The sequence below is a fragment of the Argiope bruennichi genome, chromosome X2, assembly GCF_947563725.1.
Source record: "Argiope bruennichi chromosome X2, qqArgBrue1.1, whole genome shotgun sequence".
NCBI lineage: Eukaryota > Metazoa > Arthropoda > Arachnida > Araneae > Araneidae > Argiope > Argiope bruennichi.
The window spans coordinates 60,431,067-60,446,106 of record NC_079163.1 but is presented as its reverse complement, the minus strand read 5'-3'; positions in this window follow the sequence as shown (position 1 = coordinate 60,446,106).

Here is a 15,040-nt window from a genome sequence, read left to right as displayed (position 1 = left end):
GTGGATTTTAACAAAGCGTTAACCGAACAAATTTTTAGAAGCAGTGTTGATTAATGGGCAAAAGCTTGTTCAAAACTGCATTTAGAAATTGTCAAAATAGTAAAATTACAGTTGTAATAATAAATTTAAATCGAGTAAATGATAAAAAATGAAGCTACACATTGTAACATTAGAGCTGGACCTCCTAACTTTTCGATTATCTACACTTTGATCAGTGGATACAGTTATAACTTTTGATATATCGATATTCCCACATGCATGACAATATACGATGACACTAATTGAATAATCAAAATTTTAAAAAAAAAAAAACGGTAAATTATTACATTCCTAAATTGATAGTTGATATAATATATATCATAAATAAAAACTTTTCCATCTGCCTTTAATTTAAAACCACTTTTTATTACAAATATATGTTTACTTGTTAAGTGAAGTTTATATCCACTGTTGACTTTAGAAAGTAAAATAGAATAGTCAAGTAGAACGTAATAAACAATGCGAGAAAGAAATTTTCATACAGATGGCATTACAGTAAAATATGTTACTTAACCTTTCATTGCTGTATCTTCAATAATTCTTGAAGCAGTTACAATTATTGCTGGACGATAGCCAACTTAATAATCGCGATATATTGCCTAAAATAAATCGTTATTTCTTGATATATCGCATTTTTTTTATTTCAATAAATTATAAATGACCTTTCTTAACTTACTGATTTGTCAGAACTTCTCCAAAAAAAGGAATTTTGAATTACCTTACTAATTTTCATTTATGTGATAAAAGTTTTCGTATTTTTCCTTCAAATAAGATAGTTAAAATAGAATATTAAAATCATTTCAATAAAGACTGTTGCAATGGCATTTCGTTGTAGGTATGTCTGCGTTTTTCATTATGTCATGATATTTCTTCAATAATAAGGTAATTTTTAAAATGTTTCCTTCTTTAATGCTAATTTAGAAAATTTCAATCCTTTTCATCCTTTATATACACAAACAAAATTATCCCTTTCTTCATATACTAATTTAAATGATTTTGATGAATCGCGTATTCCGAATGTAAAATCTAATGTAATTAAAATTAATTTAGTATATGAATAATATAGTTTTTATTTAAACATTAGTGGGAAATGTAGTTTAAATATGCAATGAGAATTTGAACTCAATTTAACACTGCTAGCATAAAGTTTCAGAAATTAGCAAGTCCGTAATATGTATGAATATTAAGTATTGTGGAGTATAGCATATTTATGAAGGATTATTGCAGTAAATTGAAGGTTTTAGAAATTGCTTTCAATGCTGAAGCAAATAGAACACAAAGACAAAACAAATCCACCCATAATCATCATAATTAATATAAACTCATTGAAAACATAAACAACATCGAGACAAAATGCTTATTCTGAATATTCATAGCATTTCCGGTCATTCTATCAATGTTTAGGTGTCTTACTAAAATTGTAAATTAGAATATTGAAAAATGTTATATCAAAGACAATTATCGATAAAAAAAACTATCATTCAAAATGATCTTTATCATAAAAATAAAATGAATTATCTCAACAAAAAATAGGTAAAATGATTGAATATTTGAAACGAAAAAACCTTTTTAAATTATGAGAGATTGTAAAAGTGAGTGCAACAGATTATTTAATCATATAACTCGAAATATGTTCAAGAAAAAGCGTTTATCATCCGACCACATATTTATATTAACATTGCCTATTTTATCAGTATAGAAACAGTTTCATTGCCTTGCTACCGAAACGGAAAGAGAAATATTGCCAGAACTGATTATATATGCTCTTAAAAATTCAATTAGCATTGAACGCTCGATAAAATTCGATGAGCATCAAAATTTAAATAATTATCAAATGTTGGTTGAATCGATCTATCACAAAAAAAACCTTAAATGTAAAATTAAATAAATTAATAAGCAACATATTATGAAATAAAAATGAAGCAATATTTCTAGAGATATAAAACTAGGACAAAGGAAAAATGTGTCGTCTTGTGTATTGCAAAATAGAGCTTTTCTGAAGAATGTCACATTGGCAGATGTTCCAACATCAGTTTGTTATGGTTTGTATCGCATTCCTTGTAATATTTCTTGGTAATGCTTTTATGAAGTAGCTTAAACTAGTTAAGACATTGATGGAAATCAGGGAAATGGTACATATTACAGTATTGTTCGATATATGCAAATACTATAGAAGTATGGTAAATATTTAAGTACTTTTTTTGAGTCAAAATGCTTAAAAGTTAGTCTGATAATTTAGTAACAGTCCATCTTTAATCTTATCGATATAATAGTAAAAAAAAAAAACACCTATTTGTATAATGACAATTATTACGACAAGAGCACTCAGTAGAACAAAAAAGCAACAGAATAGTTACTTATGATGAGTAATGTATTAATATATGTTCCGTCTCACATTTCAAAAAAATGACTACTTAAATCGTGACCAAAATTTTGTTTTATTTTTTCTGACATTGTATATGTTTATATTTTATTAATTTTTTTTTAAATCAGATAAATTTTGATCTATTTTTTTAATAAACTTGATCCATTCATTCATGATGTTTATTAAAAATAAAAAATAGATTACATTTAGCTGATTTTTTTAAAATTTAATAAAATATAAACATATGCAATGCCATAAAAATATAATATTTTAGTCAAGATTTATGACTAAAAGATAATTTTTTTATTAGAGAAAAGTAGTCTTAATTTTTGGGTTGTTAGGCAGAATGTGTATTAATACACTACTCACTACCTTAAAAGTCACTGATGAAAAAAATAGATTAAAAAGAAAATTTTCATGGCATATAAGTCGTTGATAAGATTGAAGATTAAAAAATAAAAGTCATTGGCAAAAATTAGATTAATAAAAATAGCACAGAAGATTAAAAATTATATTGAAAATAAACAGATCACAAATGCAAATAATTAAAAAAAATCATCAAACTACAAAATAGTAAAAAAACAGCAAAAATAAAATTCAAACAAATCAGCGTCATTTCCTTTTTTACAATCTTTTTTTAACTTATGTAAAAATTCCAAGTCAGGAAGTTCATTAAGTCCTTGTATATCATTTTCAGTAAATTTCTTATTACATCCGCCGGGTAAAAAGACATTAAATTTCTTCGAATGATCATCTTTTAATTCTACAATTGTTTTTTTTAACCATTTGTTGTGTTTATTTGTTTTATATCATTTACTCTATATAATATTCTCTATAGGTTTCAAGTTCACTTAATTTTCTAAACGAGATATTTTCCAGACAGCCTAAGGAGTTGAGCTTATCGAGAATGTCTATTTATTTCGAAATATTTTATAACAATACTTTGCGGTGCTTATTTCTATCCAAAGATTCTTTAGTTTTATACCATAATTTCAATCGTCTATAAATTTTATTAAACTCATCATCTGAAAGTCTCAAGTTCACGATAACTCTACAATCTGTAATTTTTTCAATATGTTCGACAACAAATTCAGAGGTGAGATTTTTTGATGTTTAAAAATTTCATTCCAATCAATCGATTTATCGAAACTTTTGATTGTATTTTCACTCATATTTTAGAATATAGAAACTAAAACCATATCTAATTTTCCTACAATTTCTAAAATAAATTTATCACTTAAAATCTGATATTGTAAAATGGTGATGATATTGTAAGATTGATATTGTAAGATGGCCAATATACTTTATGTGGATTCGCTGATATGAAACGTTCAGATAATCATTGATATCTAGAAATAATATTCCAGTCTAGTAAATTTTCGTTCTGTAATGTAAGTTGAAGATTAACAGAAAAACTTACATTACAGAACGAAAATTATCGAAAGTAGTAAGCGGGGGTACATAGGTGACAGAGTTGAGTTGTTTTCCTCCTGCTTCACCCCCTTCCCTCCCTATGTGTTGAGTTGTTTTCCTCCTGCTGCACCCCCTTTTCCCCTTCTGGATTGAGTTGTTTTCCTCCTGCTGCACCCCCTTTCCCCCCTCTGGATTGAGTTGTTTCCCTTCTGCTGCTTTCCCCTTTTCCTTCCCCTCTGAGTTGAGTTGTTAATGTTCTACCTCCCAGTTGAGTTGTAATGTGCTGATGTGAACAGAAGAAGAGTGACGTCATCCAAATGTCCAGTCTAGAAAGTTTCAAAGTTCCTTCGTTGCAATTAGATCAATTACAAGTAACCTTAATTAATTATAACTAATTACTATTTGATTAATCTAATGAATTTATTTTAATTGAACTACTTGTGCGATTTTCGAAGCGATGAGTTGGCAAAATTTCAACTTCTCCAAGTCAGATTCGAACCCCGATCCATCGCCTCCGAAAGCAGGAACGTAGACCAATAGACCACATGGCACTCTGGGAAGCGATGTAAACATAAACTATTTGAATATTACGTCACGTATTTTATGTGCTGCCATCTAGTGGTTGAAAATTGCAGCTCGTGTTTAAAAAGACGTAGAGATGAGTTGTTTCTTGCTATCTAACTGAAACGAAGCTATGGATTCAGTGGAAGTTTATGACGTCATATTTAGGAACTTGGGCGTTTCTTAGTGGCAACGACTGCAGGCATATATCTAAACGTGTTAGGGCATGTCTAAACATGTTAGGGCATGTCTAAACGTGTTAGGGCTAGCATGTCACATTATTGGTTTTCGAAAAGGAGTTGAGCTGTTTACCTTCTGCTTGCTGACTGTTTCTAATATTCTGATTGGCTGATATAGGGAACTGAAATGAGGTGAAGCTAGGCATTTTCCTCTTTCAGAAAACCAAATCATTCTCTACTTCACCCTGTGCTGCAGTGTGCGAATCGCTCTTTCTTTGCTGTTGCTGAAGCTTGCCGGTATCTTTTCAAAGATGTTTATTTCTAAATCTGTTGAAAGTTCGAAGCGCATGTGTCAACAACAACAAGGTAAAAGATCAAAAAAATTGTGTCTTGACCAACGAATAGAAGGTGAAATTGCTATGGATAACCTGCCAAGACATATGATCCATCTCGGTGATGGCCTATTTGTTGTGGTGAATTCATTCCAAAAGGAAACCAGAGTTCACATTCGAGTTTATGTAACAGACGACAATGGTTTCTTCCATCCTACGAAAGAAGGAGTGTCTTTGAAGCCTGAAGTATGGAGTTCTCTTATGTCTACACTTCGCAATTTTCCTGCACTTTCTGATCCCGATGCCGTGGCTGTTGTTAAGAAAAATGTGTGCATTTTCAATCACAGTGTCAACTCTCAAACGTGTATTAGTTTGCAGAGACTTTATCAGAGAAAGGACAATTCATTTCATCTGGTACCAGAAAGAGTAATCATCAGAGGAGCTCAGTTTGAACACTTATTGGATTCACAGAACCAAATTTTTAATTGTGTTAAAACTAGTCTCATAGAATACACACTCAAAGAACGTGTCGTTTTTGAAATTCGGAAGTATCCATATGATGAAAAATTAGATGACTGGGATGCTGATACTCCACAAGGTTATGATGAACTCATAACTTCTTTATGTAAGTGTTTGTTGGACTGTATTTCACAAAATATATCAGTACTTTCAAAAACCGAATGCATTGACTGTAAGCATGGGTTTCTATTCAATATGGAGGCTCACGACTGTGTGTCATTTAGTAAGAAACAGAATTTTGATGCTTATTTTGAAAAAGCACTGTATAACGTTGAATGGAATGTGTTAACTGCTAAGTTTGTAAAACTGAACATCAAAAAACCTTATTTGCGATGGTTTCAGTAGGACTTATTTACTGAAATGGATATTGTAAAATTCTTTTCTAAAATCAAAGAGTTGTATTTAAATGAAACTGTGGATGTACCTTTATCGTGTTTTGAGTTTTAAAAAGTCTTATAATAAAATTTGTTTCCTCTAATTTGTTTCAGTTTTTTATATTATTTATTTTTTTATATACATTTTTTTAATGCAAAGGTATATAAAGTCTTTGTATATCTTATGATATCTCATTGATTATCTGTGTATGTAACAGAAGACATATTTTTATTTTATTTAAGTTTTTATAAACTAAAAAAAAAATGTCAGAAAACTCACTTGAAAATTTTTATAAAAATCCTGAGCATCCAGCAAGTTTTACAGGCTTAAATGCTTTGCGAAGGGCTCTAGGAAACAGTGTAAATACTAAACACATTGAAAAATGGTTAAAGGCTAAAGAGTCTTACACTCTTCATAGGACAGCAAGACGTAATTTTAAAAGGAATAGATGAACAGTTTCAAGCTGATTTGTTAGACATGCAGTCTCTAAGTAAATCTAATAAAGGATATAAATATTTGTTGACATGTATAGACGTGTTTTCAAAATACGCTTGGGCAATACCCTTGAAGGATAAAACAGGTCAAAACATTTTAAATGGCTTTCAGAAAATATTCAAAGAACGCATTTCTCAATTACTACAAACGGATAAAGGAACAGAATTCAAAAACAGATTGGTCCAAAATTATTTAAAGAAAAAGAATGTAACTTTTTTACGACAAATAATGAAACGAAAGCTAGTATAGTCGAACGCTTTCATGGAACTCTAATGTCAAAATTGACCAGATATTTTACAGAATATAACACTCAAAAGTACATAGACGTGATTCAAAAATTAATATCTAGTTACAATCATACTTGGCATCGAAGTATCAAAATGGAACCATCTTCAGTAAATATTGACAACCAAGCTGAAGTCTGGCAAAATTTGTATGGCAATCTTTCCAAACAAAAATCAGAAAAACCTTCTTTTAAAGTAGGCGATACGGTTCGTATCAGTAAGTGGAAAGGAAAATTTCAAAAAGGATATGAAAATAATTGGTCTAGAGAAATATTTACTATTTACAAGATTCTTTCAAGAATACCGATTGTTTATAAATTGAAGGATTTTAACAATAATGTCATAGAAGGTACATTTTACGAAAGAGAAATGCAAAAGGTTAAAGATTCCGGTTATTATCCTGTAGAAAAAGTGACTAAGAAAAGAAGTAAAAATGGAAAAATGGAATATTTTGTAAAATTTCTGGGATATCCAGAAGAATTCAATTTGTGGGTGAGTGAAGTGAAAATACTATAAATAGTGAGATTCGTTAAGAAGAATCTATTCACTGTAAAACAAAATGTCATTCTACCTGACGCTTCCTTCTGATAGATCCTTACATTATTTTCCCAATAATAAAATTTCAAGATTTGTAACTCAGCTCCCTATACCGATATCATTAGAAGGAAAATGGGAAGTTGGATTAGCCGAAATAATTTACCCCCATACATGGTATAACATAAACGAGAAGAACAATATATTCGGTTTTGATTTAGGAGACGGAAAATTAATTACCAGAAAAATTCCGCCAGGTTCCTATGAAACCGTTCAAGACGTTTTAAAAGCAATGACACTACCTTCACACGAAGGTAAAATAAGTTTTAAATTCAATGCTAACAACAAACGAGTAAAAATAAAAGCAGAAAATAAATCAAAAGTTATCTTGCAAGAAGGTTTGTGTGATCTTTTAGGTTTCTATCCACATGTTGTTGAGGGAGTTGAAGAAAGCTCGTTCGTAGTTGATCCTCAGGCAGCTTTCCCAGTATTTTATGTATATAGTGATATAGTCCAACCTGTTGTTGTAGGACATGTTGAAGCACCCCTTCTAAGAGTTGTGAGAATTTCCGGAAAAGACGGAGACGTTATTAGCGCTCATTATGAGAGACCTCATTATGTGCCCGTAATCAGACAGTCCTTTCAAACCATTGAAATGGAACTTCGTCTTAATTCAGGTGCTTTGGTTCCATTTGAAAGGGGAAAAGTGATTATAGTTTTGCATTTTCGGATGCAGCAAATCCTATAAATAGGTGGGATTTCTAAGTGCTGGTAATTATTTCAATATTTTGATACGGAAGATGAGTTGTATTACAAAAGTGCCGTATACTTGTTGCCCAACGAAATTCCAAGAACATTATTCGAATCTCAAAGGCTCTGGAATTCCATATTATGAGGGAGTGTCTTTTCAAAAAGGGTATGGATTAGGTGGCATATTTCGCCGTTGGTTTCGAGCGGCATTGCCATTTCTAGTAAAAGGAGGAAAAGCAATTGGAAAAGAAGCTCTCATCACAGGAACGAATGTGGTAAACGACGTTGTTTCTGGGGAAGATATCAAAATCGCTGCCAAAAAAAGAAGTAAAGAAGCTGGAAAAAATCTGGCTCGAAAAGCTATTGGTCAAATACAGTCGATGATAGGAAAAGGAAAATATAAAAGGAAACGAAAACAGCAGAAAAAATCATTTCATCTAAGGTACGAAAGAGAAGTGGTCGAGACATCTTTGATTCGTAATGGCTTACATTTTGAAAGGATCCCCAGAATGTGTCAGATCGGAACTGGAACTTTTTCATTTAACTCCTACTCAAACAGCCGTAGAAAATGGTCAATGGGTAGAATACCATCCCTTATCCAATGTATTCGATGGAGGACCTGTAGAATTTCACATTTCTGGAAGTGGAGAAGAGTATCTCGATTTGAGTCAAACCCAGCTTTATGTAAAAGCAAAAATTTTGAAAGCAGATGGTTCACCTATTCTAAAAGAAACGATTGACTCTGATTCATCTACATCAAGATAATCTACGTCAACAAGAACTAATATTGGCCCTGTTAATTTATTTCTTCATTCAATCTTCAGTCAAGTAGACGTTTCCTTAAATGATCGCCTTGTGTCTAACTCTAGTAATACATATCCTTATCGATCTTATATTGAGACGCTATTGAATCATGGCTACGACAGTAAGTCTTCTCAGCTTACATCTGAAATGTTTTACAGCGATAATGACAATGGATTGGAAAAATGATCAAAATTTTTTGAATCGAGTGCCACAGGGGATATGATCGGAGGATTACATAGTGATCTGTTTCATCAAGAAAGACTATTATTGAACTTAGTAGATGTGAAAATTAAATTAATTCGAAGTAAACCCGAGTTCTGCTTGCAAGGAGATGAAGGATTCAAAGTTGTTTTGGAAAAAATCAATTTGTTAGTTCGAAAAGTTCGTGTCAGTCCCGGTGTGATATTATGTCACGTAAAAGCTTTGGAGAAAGAAACGGCAAAATATCCTATTAATAAAGTGCTTTGCAAAGTATATTCTATTCCTCAGGGAAGTATGTCGATGGTGCAAGACAATATTTTCGTAGGACAGATGCCTAAAAGAATCATTATCGGTTGTGTGGAAAATGATGCTTTTCTTGGAACATTTCAAAAATCACCTTTTGAATTCAAGCATTTTGATATGAATTTTATAGGAATTTATGTAGATGGACAACCAGTCCCACATAACCCTTTTGAATTGAATTTTGATAAAAATGATTATATCAGAGGTTATAATAGCTTGTTTTCTGGAACTGATAAATTTGGTCAAGACCAAGGATTATTTCTATCTAGAGAGGATTATATAAAGGGAAATACATTGTTTGCTTTTAATTTATCACCGGACCTTTGCAATGGTGATCATTTAAATCTCATTAAGCATAGCAATTTGAGATTGGAAATTAAATTTTCAAAGGCGCTTTCGCAAACCATCTGTGCATTAATTTACGTCGAGTTCGATAACGTAATGGAAATAAATAAAACGAGGAATATTTTATACGATTTTGGAAATTGAAAATGAATGGAAATCAGATACATTACATTTTATCAAAAGACCCTCATACTTCACCATTTTTTCGTGGCGTGTTTGCCTCTGACACTATTCCGATCCTGAAAGAAAAGTCTGCTATTGTTGTGAATACCGACACGTCATCTGAGCCAGGATCTCACTGGTTAGCTTTTTACCTGGAAGCTGGCAATCTTGAATGTTCTGATTCGTATGGAAATCCGCCTGAATTTTATGGTCAACTGCTTCACGAGTTCGTTTCCCATTACTCCTCTGTTTTCTGGAATTCAACACCGATGCAAAGTCTTACGTCTAATGTTTGTGGAGCCTATTGCATTTATTTTATTTTAAAACGATGTCAAGGACAATCTTTGTATTCCATTGTAAGCAATTTATCTCAATGTCAGAAAAATGATTTTCGAATGTACCAATTTGTGAAAAAACGATATGGTGTAAGAAGGATTTTTAAACAGTAAATAAATACATTTATTAAAGATTTTTGTTTCTTATTTCATTCATTTATTTTAGTATAAATACAACCACTCATGAAGTTTTCAGTTAGTAATCATGGATTCATTAAGTCTGCGGCACCCGAGCACCGTTCTTGTCGGTGGCGCAACAGGATGTGGAAAGACTCACCTAGTAAAGAAATTAATCGATTTTAAGATGATACATCCTTTCCTCTCTAAAATAATTTGGTGTTATGGGGCTTATCAAAACCTTTACAAAGAAATGAAAAATGTGGAATTTCACGAAGGATTGCCTTCTAATATCAATAGTATTTCGAATGCTTTAATTGTGATCGATGATCTAATGGCAGAACTTTCCAGTGACAATAAATTAAGCAAACTTTTCACCAAGGGGAGCCATCATCGTAATTTAACTATCATTTTTATAATTCAAAATGTATTTCATAAAGGTAAAGAAATGCGAAATATTTCACTGAATGCGCATTACATGTTTTTATTTAAAAATCCCCGTGATCGTTCCCAAATCATGCATTTAGGTCGCCAGCTTTATCCAAACAATGTGAAATTTTTTCGAGAAGTATACGAAGATGCTACTTCAAAATCATTTAGCTATCTACTTGTTGATCTGACACCTCAAACAGATGACTCATTGCGCCTGCGCACTGGACTTTTTCCGGGAGATAAATATTATGTATATCAGCCTCGTTAGTCATTTCATTGCGGAAACACCATGACATCAAGAGTCTTAGATTTTGAAGGATATCAACTCTCTCCGGGACGTTTTATCGTCAAAGAGATGGCAGTGTATGCTGTTAATGATGATACTTTCTGTGGACGATGGCTTTTTAAATCACCTCATTCTTGCGATAGGTTGGATCGTAAGAAACAAAGTACTTACTCTTGGATTACTAAATTCCTTCATCAGATCGAATGGAACGATGGTGAATTACCTTATGATACCTTTCGCTGTGTGTTGACAGTCATATTCGAAATGTTTTCCTATATTTACGTAAAAGGACTTGAAAAAAAGAAATTCTTAGAATTTTTGATCGGGCGCGAAATATTAAATCTCGATGATTTTGAATGTCCCAAAATAAAAGATTTACCGAATTTGGATTTTCTGTGCCCCTACATGCACGGAAAAAGTTTCCATCATTGTTCCGTCTACAAAGCCAAAGCATTTGCTAGATATCTGGAAAGTATATAAAGCCCCTCCCCCTTGATGAGCACTTTTTATCAAATTAATCATCACCATGTGTACACTAGAACAGTTAGAGTATTTGAAAGCTATTTGTAAAATTAAATCGAAGAGTTCAGTTTTCAAAACGTGTCCGAACAATGTTATCAAAGCTCTGTGCGAATGTGCACTTAATGTACTTCGAGGAAATGTACCTCTCACTAAAAGACAAAGGAATAAACTAACTCCTTATAAGGCAAATTTAAGAAAACTTTCGGACAGGAAGATACCCCTATATAAGAAGAGGCAACTTCTCATTCAGCATGGTGAAGGATTTTTATCTGTTTTGTTACCAGCTGCCATATCTGTGATTAGTTCTCTCATCAATGGAGTACACTAAGTGAATATGGTCTTAATACCCGAAAATCGGGCAGAATTTGTGGATCATTTATCTGATTTAGATACTAAAATGCAAAATATTCTTCAAAGGAAGGATCTGCCAGAAAGTGAGAAGGTAAACCAATATTTACAGATTCTTCAAAAAATTTTGAAAATGCAACATCACCAGGAAACGCCAGAAACAAAAAGTCAAGAATTAGAAACCAACATAAAAGAAACAGAAGAAGATATCATTTCGACAAAAATTTTAAAGGCTGCATCTGTTAGGTATTCAAAAACTAAAGAATATTTTAGATTTCTTAAAATCTAACCATACAACATTATCGTGGACTCCTGAAGGAGAAATTGTTTACAAGGGTCAGAGAATACCAAGAACTAACATTGCGAATTTAGTCACAGACTTACTTCGGAACAGAAAGAAGTCCCCCACAGGATTCAAAGAATTTCAAGCAGCCCTGAAGGAAATGAACATCCCTGTCTCTTATATTATTAACAGAAAAATATTTAAAGATAATGCTGTAGCAAAGACAAAACAAATGTATGCAAAAAGAAACACATGGATAGCATATTGATGCATTATTATTTCTTTTTATTTTGCAATAAAAAATAGAAATTATACATAACAAATGTTTTAATTTTTTTTTTCTTCTCATGAGCATGAGAAAACAACATGAGCAACATTTATAGGATATTTTTTAACGAAAAGATAATATTATTAACAAGTGAACAAACACCATATGGATAAGAAACAAAGTAAATGGTATTTTCACTTTTGTACTTAATACCCATATGGAAGTGTGGAATAGTCTTTTTGTATAATTCTCTTATCATACACCATCCTGTATGTCTTTATTTCTTTTTTATTAATAACTTTTCTTCTTTTGGCATCTCTGGTGATTTTATTTGGGGTTTCAAGAGGAATTGTTGTTTCAAGATCCATATTTTGTATCAATGCTTCCATGGCTTCAAAATTTAATTTTTTAACATTCTTGGAATTTAAAGTGAAGCCTCTAACTTTGCAGCATGTTTCTCCACTTTTTGTTTTGAAGGCATAATTTTTTGGTCCACCTGCAAAAAATAAAAAGCCAAAATTAAATGTTATACACCTCTCTCTCTCTCATACAAACAAACACACACACACACACAATGAAACTTACCAGAAACAAAAATTGTTATAGTGTCACCATCCAGTTCATCCGTGAACTCTCCAAGAAAGTTTCCCAGGGGAGGATCGTTCGTGCCATCGCTTGCATAAATGATCGAATCTGTATCGTGATACAGAACACTCTTTCCCAGCTTCTCCATTTCATCATACAACTTGATGCGTGCCCAAGCTGTGGTGAAGGAAGCGAGGAATACATTGGTTGAAGCATCTTGAGACACAAATTCCTTCCTGAATTCCCACTGAATAGCGGCTACTTCCGGTGTTGGAAGATATACGTCTTTAATCTGAAAGAAGAACTTTCTGATATTACAACTGTACTAATGTTTAATTTCTATGAGGAAAAAACTTAGAAATCACAGTTCTTACACGATACCTACATTTTTGGAAGGGTCAGCAAATAACTTATTAAACTTAGACAATGTGTGAACGTAATTCAATAGCATTCGTGCAGTATTCATTCCCCATCTGTAGAAAAAAAATGGATTTTAAAAAAATAATACTATAATGGCTTTTTTCATTTGATAACAGCAATAATGATAATATTCTTACCTGCCCCAGAAACTATTTAAAGCAAGTTTTGCAACCTGTCTTCGCCCTGGATTTTTTCAATATTTTGAGGATTTAGCTTTATCCCTTCTTTTTGTTCATACTCCTGAACGTAAGCTATCTTTCGTTCCTCGGTAGTGCAATTACTGGGCCATCCACTACTCTCTTGTTTTATTTTCAGAAAAGTATCTATATATGTTCTGAAAAGAGAGTTGGATGATCTGGGGAAATGATATACCTCATACATCTAGAAATAAAAAACAAATTAATGTAAAACCAAATTTTTATGAAGTGTAAATTTTGCTTTTCTTTTTTTAAAAAAAGTTTGAAATACATATATATATATATATAACTGAACTTACATCAGTAATGCGATATCCCTTCTTCTTTGCTAATTTTAATTCTTCACTGACTCAGATTCCAATAATTGCTCTCTCATTCTCTGTATGAGTACACTTTTCTTGCTGTTTAATCTCGTCGAAAGTTCGGCACAAGGGAAACATGAGTTTATTTTGGCATCTATAGGGCAGAACAGGGAGAAACAAACCAAATGGTGGTATTACCCTGCAGCGGATAATACCAAAATAGTCCTCGATCTCTCCAAAGTTTTCCGTTATAATTTGAGGGTGTCCAACTGGATACAAACAATATTTGTTGACCTGTAAGACGAAAGCGTCAATGAGTTGGGAAGAAAAAAGAGAATATATCAAAAAGATCTAGTTTTATGAATTAATGAATGTAAAACACTTACCCATGGATAGAGTGATGTGAAATCCACATATTTTATATTTCCCTCGTGGTGAAGTTTTATCGCATTTGTTCGTCCCCCAAAAAATGAATCTCTGGGGTTCAAACGATCCTGCAATGTATGGGTAGTTAGGAAAGATCGGAGATTCGTGTCTTCTTTCTTTTTCCTCAAAAACTCATGTTCCCACATTTCAACTACAGTGTATCCAAGAGCTTGGATTTTTGCGCAGATTTCTGCCGTCTTTTGCCGCACGGAAGACATAGTAATGCCTTTTAAAGGATGTCTGGAATCCCCATCATAGCAAACTCCACATCCATGGAAGAAACAGCCCTAAATATATATATATATATATATATATATATATATATATATATATATATATATATATATATATATATATATGTGTGTGTGTGTGTGTGTGTGTGTGTGTGTGTGTGTGTGTGTGTGTGTGTGTGTGTGTGTGTGTGTGTGTGTGTGTGTGTGTGTGTGTGTGTGTGTGTGTGTGTGTTAGAAATAAATTTATATATTCCAATGTGCTTCTATCTCTTCTGAATGATTATATACACATACCTGGTATTGATATACTGTTTTTGTCTCTTCACAATATCCATCTACAAAAACACCTCCGATTTTTCTTTCGCCATTCTTATTTAGCGAATGCTGGATTTCTATACCTTCACAAGAAGATATATAATCCAGCCAACGAATCGCATCAGGGCTGTAATTCTTTCCATTTCTATAACCGTGAGCAGGAACCATTGCGATTGTGTCGTCTTTTATGTGACTGTTTCTATACGCAGCCATGCAAGCTGATGCAATAGTTACGTACCTAAAAAAATGTAACAAATACATATATGAAATAGAAAAAAATATAATCATTATTTTATTAGTATGAGCAAGC